Below are 10,485 nucleotides of genomic sequence, written 5' to 3'. Positions count from 1 at the left end.
GGTGGATCGGACGTGCTGATCTTGTGTTGTGACTTTTTCTGAGCGTGAGACTTTGGTAGACATGCTTGTGTTAGATATGGTCGATTTTAGTATTATTTTGGGTATGGATTGGTTGACTCCTTATCATGTTGTCTTAGATTGTTTTGCTAAGACTGTGACTTTAGTTTTGGCTGGTGTGACAAGGATAGCTTGGAAGGGTAGACTTAATTCGGGTCCTAAGAGGGTTATATCTCATGTTCAGACTCGTAAATTTGTTGAGAGGGGATGTTTATCTTACTTGGCTCATATTCATGACACAAGTGTTGTTTCGCTTCCTTACTTGGATTCAGTCCGTGTTGTCCGTGAGTTTATAGATGTGTTCCCTACGGACTTACCTAGTATGCCTTCAGATCAAGATATTGATTTTATTATTAATGTTAAGTCGGGCACCAAGTCCATTTCTATTTCTCCTTATAGGATGGCCCCAACAGATTTGAAGAAACTGAAGGATTAGTTACAGGAGTTGTTGGATAAGGGATTATTTGACCTAGTGTTTTACCTTGGGGTGCGTCTGTCTGGTTTGTGAAGAAAAGAATGGGTCTATGCAGATGTGTCTTGATTATCGATAGTTGAATAAGGTGACAGTTAAGAATAAGTATCCTCTTCCTCGCATCGGTGATTTGTTTGATCAGCTTCAGGGTGTTGCGGTGTTTTCAAAGATTGATTTACGGTTCGATTATCACCAGTTGAGGATTAGATCTTTGGATATTCCGAAAATAGCTTTTCGGAATCGATATGGTTATTATGAGTTCTTGGTCATGTTCTTCGGGTTGACCAATGCCCCTGCTGTATTTATGGAGTTGACAAACTGAGTGTTTTGATCGTATCTTGACTCATTTGTTATTGTATTTATAGATGATATCTTGGTTTATTCCAAAAGAGAGGTTGAGCATGAGGAACATTTGTAGATTGTGCTTTAGAGATTGAGAGATGAGAAGTTGTACGCTAAGTTCTCTAAGTGCGAGTTTTGGTTAGAGTCATTTTCTTTCTTGGATCATGTGATGACTAAGGAAGGTATTATGTTTGATCCAGCTAAGGTTGCAACGTTCGTGATTAGGCTAGACCTACTTCGCCCACCGAGATTCAGAGTTTTATTGGCTTGGCTAGGTATTATTAGCGTTTTGTCAAGGGTTTCTCTTCCATTGCAGCTTCATTAACCAAGTTGACCCAGAAGAAGATTTCGTTCTAGTGGTCTAATGCTTGTGAGGCAAGCTTTTAAAAGCTCAAGAACTTGTTAACTTCTGCTCCTATATTGGCTTTGCCTAAGGAGAGTGTTGGCTTTATTGTCTTTGGTGATACTTTAGGTATTGGGTTAAGTGTTGTATTAATGTAGGAGGGTAAGGTAATTGTGTATGCATCTCGTCAGTTGACATGAGAGGAATTATCCTATCAATGATTTGGAGCTGTGCACAGTTGTGTTTGCTTGAAGTTGTAGAGGCACTGATTGTATGGAGTCAGTTGTGAGATCTTCTCAGATCATCATAACCTTTAGTACTTCTTTACCAGTGAGATCTTCATATGAGGCAGCGTCGTTGTCTTAAGTTGCTTAAGGATTATGATTGACTATTCTCTACCATTCGGGCAAGGCTAATGTGGTTGCGGATGCCTTGAGCCAGAAGTCGACTAGCATGGGTGGCTTGGCGCATCTTATGACCCAGGAGAGACTTTTGGCCTTAGAGATTCAGTTTTTAGCTAATCGGATAATTAGGCTTGATATTTCGACACCCGGGCGTGTTTTGTCATTTGTGGAGGTTAGATATTCTTTAATGGAACAGATTCAAGATCATTAGTTTGATGATGTTGGATTGAGGTTGATTTAAGATAAGATGTTGAGTGGGGAGATAAGGAAGCCTCACTTGATTCAGATCGAGTTTTGAGGATTGGAGGTTGACTTTGTGTGCTGAGAGTGGTGATTGGATTAGGTTGATCTTGGAGGAGGCCCATTGTTCCAGATATTTTATCCATCCAGGTGTGACTAAGAGATATCGTGATTTGAGGCAACACTATTTGTGGAGTGGTATGAGGCGAGATATAGCGGATTTTGTGGCTCGTTACCTATGTTGCCAACAGGTGAAGGCCGAGTATATAAGGCCTGCTGGATTGCCCCAGAGGTTACCCATTCCCGAGTGGAAGCGGGAATGTACATCTCATAGTTTTGACAGTGTTTGAGTCATCGTTGATTGATTGACCAAGTCAACTCATTTTATTCCGATTCAGGTCTCCTTCAGTGCTGAGAGGTTGGCTCGTATCTATATTCGTGAGATTGTTCGTCTGTATGGTGTGCTGGTGTCTATTATTTTAGATTAAGGTTTTGTTTTCACATTTCACTATTGGAAGACTTTTCAGGATGAGTTGGGTACTCGGGTTGATCTTAGAATAGTGTTTCACCCCTAGACTGATGGCCAGTCAGAACAGACTATACAAGTTTTGAAGGATATGCTTCGCCATGGGTGATGGATTTCGGTGGCCAGTGGGAGCAATATTTGGTTTTAGCAGAGTTTGCATATAATAATAGTTACCATTCTAGTATTGATATGGCTCCTTTTGAGGCGTTGTCGCTCTTCAGTAGGTTGGTTCGATGTTTCAGAGGTGAGACCTCGAAGTACGGACTTGCTTCGTGAATCTTTGGATAGGGTCTGGGTCATTCAGGATAGACTTAGAGCGGCCCAGAGTAGGCAAAAGTGTTATGCTGATCGTAGACTTTGTGCCTTGAGTTTTGGTGTTGGTGATTGTGTTTGCCTTCGAGTTTCCCCATGAAGGGTGTGATAAGGTTTGGGAAGAGGGGCAACCTTAGCCCCAGGTATATTGGTCCATTTGAGATTCTTCGGACTGTTGGTGATGTGGCTTATGAGTTGGCTTTGCCCCCTGATCTATCAGCTGTTCATCCAGTTTTTCATGTTTTTATGCTTCGTCGCTATATTCCTTATGAGTCTCATTACATTCATTGGGATTCGATTCGATTAGATGAGCGGTTGTCATTTGTTGAGGAACCGGTTTCCATTTTGGCTAGGGATGTTAGGCGATTGCACTCTAGAGTGATCCTTGTGGTTCAGGTCCAGTGGCAACCTTGACCCATAGATGTGGCTACTTGGGAGATTGAGTCTGATATGCATAGTTTTTATCCCCAGCTTTTTATCAATTCAGGTATTTCCTTGCTTTAGTTCGAGGACAAACTAGATTTTTAGTGGTGGATGATGTAACGGCCTAAAAATTTGACGAAATATGTGAAATTTATGATTTTGTGTTATTTGACTATTCTACCTCTTCCCGTAGTTGCTTTATGGTATTTCTGGGGTGTGGCAGTGATTGACATAATTTTTGATGCATTTTGGTATCATTTATGCAATATTGTGGTTTTTGATAGCTTTAAGAGTCCTATTTTGGACTTATGTGGATATCTTTTGATCCGTGCGACGGATAAACTGCGCCAACAGCTCCGGAATATCGATTTTTGGCTAGGTAGACCTTGGGTTCGGGTACTGGTACACCCGAGCTCATTTCGACCTATTGATCGGAAAGTTGAAAAATTAGAAATATGGGTGTGGAACCCATATTTAATCGAAACGACCTCGTATAGAAAATACGACTTCGCCAGCAGATCCAAAATGTCGATTTAGTGTGTTAGTATATTTGGTATGATTTTACGGCTTTTAAATCTCATTTCGACCCTCGGTTTGGAAAATTGTGATTTCAAGTTTCGGGGGTCAATTTTGTGAAAACAAATTTTTCTGAAAAATCTGGTAGCGCCATCGCATCCGAAACGTCAAATTTATTATGGTTACATAGTTCGTTTGCATAAATTGACCTCCGAACGAATCCTGGACACCCCATCGAAGTTCATTTCGACTTAAAAGGAAAAAATCTGCACAGCTTATTGCAGAAAATCTGCAATAAATAGCAGATTTTTTTACTCTTTTTGAGTCCATTTTGCTCATTTTTCATTTTGCCTCTTGAGATTAAAACCCTAAATAGTTTGTGAGCTTAAAAGTGAAGTTTGTGGGAGCTTGGGAAGCCAGATTAACACCTATTTCTCGATTATATTATGGAATTAAGGTAAGAATTCACCCTTTTCTTAGTAATTTCTTCATTAATTTCTCAAAACCCAAAAAATCTTAGGGCATGATTTTAAACCCAAATTTCACTCATTTTCACTTGAATAATACTTTTATGTTATAATTACTAGTTTTTCATCAATTTAACCTTCAAAACAACTCCGATTCTGAATTTTAATCTGAATTTCAAATATTTTACCCGGTAAAAATCAAAAATATTGTTTCTTCGATTTGAACCTCGTTTTTGATTCTATTTAACTTGGGTTTTCAGCTGTAGGTTCCTAAAAATATGGAGAACATGTTTTTGAAATAAAGTTCTGATTTTGCCCTTCTTTTTTGGAAACCCATTTTAGAGGTCCGTTTTGATCCCGAACCAAAAGTAGTCAATATGAGTGTCGTTGGTTTTGTTTTGACGCGTAGATTTCATATTTGATATTTTTAGTGAAGTTCAGGATTATTCATAAAAGGTAGGGTTGCAGGTTCAAGTGTAGCGGACTGGTTTCGGCTTTCGAGGTAGGTTATGGCTTAACTCTTTCAGACTAGGCTGGGTAGTAAATGATGATAATGCATGTTAAAGGTGGAAACTAATAATGAAAATGACTATTTATGTGTTGTGCCCGTATAGGCGCCTATATGTGATGTAATTGTCGAAATTGAGTTATTATGTGATATGTGTGACCGTATGGGGTCCTATGTGATATTAATAGCTTTGAATACATGTGAATAATTGTATTGTGTTGTTAAAATGCTTAATGTGGTACCATTGGTGTATTGTAATTATATTCATACCTTATGGACATATGAGACATGTGGAAAATCACTGATGAAACGAAAATAATGAGTGGACATTGGTTCATGTAGTTGTGAAAATGTATCATTATGGTTGGTTGTGGAAATATATCATGTGGTTGGTTGTGAAAATACTTTTGGTGATTGGTTGTGAGCATTACATCTTCATATCATATTCATTCATGAAACATTGGTACCACCGTGGCAACATCTGAGAAACACTGGCAACACCTTTTTAAGAAATATTGTAACACCTTATAAAACCCTTTTCGAGGGATGTGTCGGAAAGGATATATAAGATATGTGGATTGTATATGGGTTGATGAACCCCCCATGGGTCCTACGTCGGGATGTTTTAGCTCCGTAGGTGTATACGGGGATTTTGCGATGATTCCAGAGGTTGTGCGACAACCTCGTGCATCATCACCACCATCATTATTATCATATACATTGCACTTACTTTATTGTGTTTATACTGTGTTGTATTGCCTTGTTGACTTTTCATCTATGTATTTGTCTTACCTTCCTCTACTTGTATTTGATGATCTTGTATCTATATGTTCTCTCTTGTTCTAATTATATGTAACATAATATATACTTGTGTTCTATATCTTGGTGTATTTTTGTAATATATGTGAGATATATTAGAACTGTTAGTGCAAGCGGTGTGGGCTACCGTTGTGGGATAATTTCTGATTGCAGGTGACGTACCATTAGTGTATATTTTGTATGCTTTATTTACTACTTTGCTTGGTCGGCCTATGATACCTACTGAGTACAAGTGGACCATACTCATGCCTACTGCGCCCTTTCAGTGCAGGTCCTAGCTCGAGTGTGCCTCAGATTTCTTGATTCGGGCGATTGTTGGAGCTTTCAAGGTAACGATTGGACATTCATGCATTCGAAGTTCACCTCTGTCTTTCTATACTAGTTGTGTCTTTATTAGTATTCAGAGACAGTTATTATTCCTTTGTGGTTATTTTTTTCGATGTATTTGACTCTTGGATTGTATTAGTAGTTCTTATACTATTGACACCTGGTTTTGGGCATGATTGGTATTCTGGATAAGTTCTTTCCGCATTTTTATAATTATTTATATGGTTTGGCTTAATTCTAGAAGCCTTACCTTGGGTATTTCTGTCTTTTTCTCCATTCGTATCAGTTTAGGTGATAGGCTTACTTGTCAAGGTACGCTGCAACAAGTGCCATCATGACCCTCATTTTTGGATCGTGATAATTTCCAACTACAACCAACATATTGTCAATCACAGTTAGCACTTCCAACACACCGTCAATTACAGTTAGCACCTCCAACACATCGCTAATCACAGTTAGCACCTCCAACTACTAACATCAACCAACTTCACATCACTACTACCACCACTATCAATCGTCACCATCATAACAGTGATTATAATACCGAACATCTTTACCATCACAATTATCACCACCAATATTACTAATCACTAAAATCAATCATTATCACCACCACCACTATTCCAAATTATCTCCATTATCACTATAAATATAAATAATTTTTTCAATCAAATAATAATTTTACTGTATTAAATCAAATATTTTTTAATATATAATTATTGTTTATTGAAATTATATTTTTTATAATATATGCAAATAAATAAATTTTGCATATTCAGATATTGAAAAACAAAAGTCTTAACTATTTAGTTTTCAGATCTGAAGATAACATCTTAATCATTCAGATATGCATTCAGATTCAGACGTCTGAATCTTAATAAAAACAAATGCAGCCTAAGGCCTCATTTGTTTGCACTTAATGGAGGTCTGAATCTGAATGGTCCAGACTTCAATCTATTAAGTGCATTTGTTTTTTTTAAACCGCCTCTTAATGTATCTGAAAAACCTGAATCAGTTAGATATGAAAAAGGGTCTGAATACTATTCAGACTCTTTTTAAAACGAAATTTATTCCCTCAAAACTATCTCACTTTGTTATTTTTCTCTCTATATATGTTGTTTTTACCCTCTCTCTTCACGTTGCTCTCTCTCTCCTGACGTTTCTCTCTCTCTTCTTCTTCACGTTGCTTTCCTTCTCTTTCAGATATAATTCACCAAATTTTTTATAAATACTTTAGTTTTCAATTTGTGTAATCACTATTTGCTGCTGAAGAGCTTTAAATTTTTGCTTGCAATTTTTTGTTTTGATTACAAAATTTATCTAGGAACAATAGTGACTCTTTATTTTATTATTATATACTCTGTAATACACATGTAGATATAGCTTAATAGCATGTTTTGTACTACTCTTTTGATGATTATTAAACATTTGGTAGAATGAAAATTTTGGATTATGTATAGTATAATATTTTCATATAATTACGCTAAGTATTTATATGCACTGCTCGTATTGTCTAAGGTAGAATCATTGTCAATAAATAAATTTCAATAAGATCAAATCTGTTGAGAACGAGACAAATATGTGGCTTTAAGCTGCTTCCGTATACCACAACGATGAATGCATGATTGAGGAAATGACCCTTTTTACTTTGAAAAGAGAAAGTAAAAAGATTTGCAAAGAACATCTTTTGATTGGTTACATGATTTTAATGCAGCCAATGTCTACTCCATGATTGATAGGACCCTTTATATTTTGATTTTAAAATTTCTTATGTATGAAAATAATATTTTTTTAATTTACAAATAAAACATTACATTAGTTTCATACATTCCGACAATAACTAAGAATGAGAGAAATTCTCATGTGTATTCTGTGCAACAGGTTAGGTATAGTAGATTTTTTTCCTCTAATATTATAAATCAAATTTATTAGTAATGACATGCTGAGTATTTTAATCTTTTCCCTCCATTTGTTTATGAGCGAAACTTTTATGTTTAACTAGTTTTGTCTCATGATTAATACTGGTTATTTTTGACCTTGAAAAGCTTCTCATGGAGAAAGTAGAATTTCATAATTCTAAAACACCCAAACACCCATTTTGAGGGCAACTGGATGTAATTTTATGCATTTTGAAACTGTCCATCAATAACAAAATTTTCCTTTTCTAGGGAAGGTACAAATAAAATTTCCTATACAAACTTTTGATGCAATATTTTAAAAATTAGCTTGTTGATCATAGACCACTTCTGACCTGGATGCAGGGTGGTCTAAATCATTTAATTCTTTTGCTTCATGATTGAGCAACTCTTGAATGGACTTGGGATAATTCTGAATTTTTTCCTGATTATTTGGTCTCCTCTTTTACTATCAAGATGACATATATCAGGAGAGCTAAATAAGCACGATCAGAGTTAATTTTATAATATAACTGTAATCGTTTACGAGTTACTCAATTATACATATGGTTCAAATCTTTTGTTCTCTACTTCAACTGGAGCATTCTTACATCTATGTTATCATTGATCGTATCAAATGTCCCAAATATTTTCAGGTAGAAAATTTAGACATTGAAGCAAGATAGCAAGATGGAAAGACCAAGCTTCAGATTGTTAGACTTCACCTGCACTTCTTGCTTCATGCCTTTCCTGTTATAGATATTTGTTATGCAAAAAAAGCAAAAACCATTTTGAAGTCTGGTACTTACAGCTTATAGCAGCATTAGCTTGTTATCTAGATTTAGTGCCTCATGAATAACACATATTCATAAGTAACTTTCTGGTGATTTATACATACATTGTTCTACTATATTAGAAGTGTGAGTAAGAATTAGAGGATCAACATGGCTGCTATTTGACTTCAATTTACACCTTTTATTCTCTCTCTCCGCCGCTCCATTCATTTCCCAAACCCTTCACTGGCAATTCATAAATCCTACGCCCTAATGTATTATCATTAATTCTATCGGGGTTTAGTAATTTATAGTATCGTTATTCTCTTAGTATATAACTTGAGTTTTGAATTTGAGGGATATGGACTAACTAAAATGAGCGAAGCTGCATTTCAAGATGCAACTACTAAAGAAATGCTTCATCGAGGTTCTGTAGGAAGGTTACTGGTGAATTCTAAAGCAAAAATTAGAGATTCGAAGACTGTGATTGGTCTGCCTCCTGGTGAGAAAGGAGAGCTATTGATCAAAAGTCCAATTATTATGCAAGGTAACTTCAATTGCAAGACTAAATGATGTTTAACAGAAAGCTTGACTTTAACTTATTTGAAACCGAGGCGTAGTTCATTGTTAACAATATTGTAATATGTTTTGTAGGTTACATTGGTGATCCGAAGATGACTTCGGAAACTCTGATTCCTAGTGGGTGGTTAAGGACTAGTGATCTTTGTTATATTGATCATCAGGGGTACCTTTTAGTTGCAGACAGGATGAAGGAGCTAATCAAATATAAAGGATACCAGGTTCCATTCCTAGCTTCACTTGTAACCTTTTAAGTTTTTAAGCATCTTACGTTTGAAATCCCTACTTATTAATTCTTGATTTTCAGGTTACTCCTTCTGGACTAGAACAACTTCTTCAGTCTCACCCAGAAATAGTAGATGCTGCTGTCATATCGTAAGATTTTGCATTTTTGTTTTCAGACAACTCCAACTAAGACATACCATTTGTATACTGCTAGAAATGCATGTTGATGAATCTTATTAATGAATTCGACAGATATCCTGATGAAGAAGCTGGTCTATTGCCCATGACGTTTGTTTCTGAGACGTCCTTAAAGCACTTTTTACAAAGAACAAGTAACTGACTTTATTTCAAAACAGGTGCATGCTATGACTATTTGCTCCTCTCTAGTTTCTCCTGCCCTTGTTTCTCATTTTCTGTCTCCGTTTCAAGTGTTTTAGTTTAGTAAGAACTGAGTTTTTTGAATCTTTTGACATTAAATAAATCACGTAGAATGTTAGAATCAGAGTTACCGAATATAAAAATACGCATTCTTTTCTAAACAACCTAAAAAGGATAGCAACATCCTTGAATTGAAACAAAGAGTAATAAGTTGACTACCATTTTAGATTAGAAATCTCATGTATGAAAGTGAAACATGGATAAAGGCACATTGTCTTCGATCCTTAAACCAATCGAGAAACTTTCGGTGTTCTTTTCTACATCAAGTTGTATCTACTATAAGTGACATGATTGTCCCTAAATTTTATTGTAGGTTGCTTCATTTAAGAAGATAAGGCATGTGGCATTTGTTAGCTCTATTACAGTGTCTACATTTACATACATGCACTTTCAAACACAAGTACCAATCAACAAACGCTTCATTTTTCAAGTGTTGATTAAAACATAAATATTCATATGGCTGGCCGTGACAAGATCAACAATCCACATACACTTCATCTTATTGGTAGGGAGAAAATAATTATGTTGATTTAAAAAAAAAGACCCAAGGGATTATTAGGATAAGTTCACTTAATAAGTTGTAATATATTATTTGGAACAAAATCTAATCGCAACAATAATGGTAGTCTGAACTCTTAATTGATGAATCGATGTGTTCAATCAATCTATAACCAAATTAGATGCATTATGTTTTCAGGCTGCAATATCTAAGCACAACCAAGCTGTAAACACGTAGTAGTAAAAGAGGAAAGGAAACCTCTGCCTACCATTTGAAACACGTGTATTTCTGTCTCTTTAGCGTTACTTAGTTGGACAGTG

General features: G+C 36.0%; 1 pseudogene; it reads left to right on the top strand.

The window, feature by feature from the left end:
- The first annotated feature begins 783 nt into the window (after nucleotides 1-783).
- LOC107849278 lies at nucleotides 784-10,114 on the top strand (annotated as a pseudogene).
- Nucleotides 10,115-10,485: the final 371 nt, after the last annotated feature.

The sequence above is a fragment of the Capsicum annuum genome, chromosome 12 (genome assembly GCF_002878395.1).
Source record: "Capsicum annuum cultivar UCD-10X-F1 chromosome 12, UCD10Xv1.1, whole genome shotgun sequence".
Taxonomy (NCBI): Eukaryota; Viridiplantae; Streptophyta; class Magnoliopsida; order Solanales; family Solanaceae; genus Capsicum; species Capsicum annuum.
This window is presented reverse-complemented; position numbering and strand designations above follow the sequence as displayed.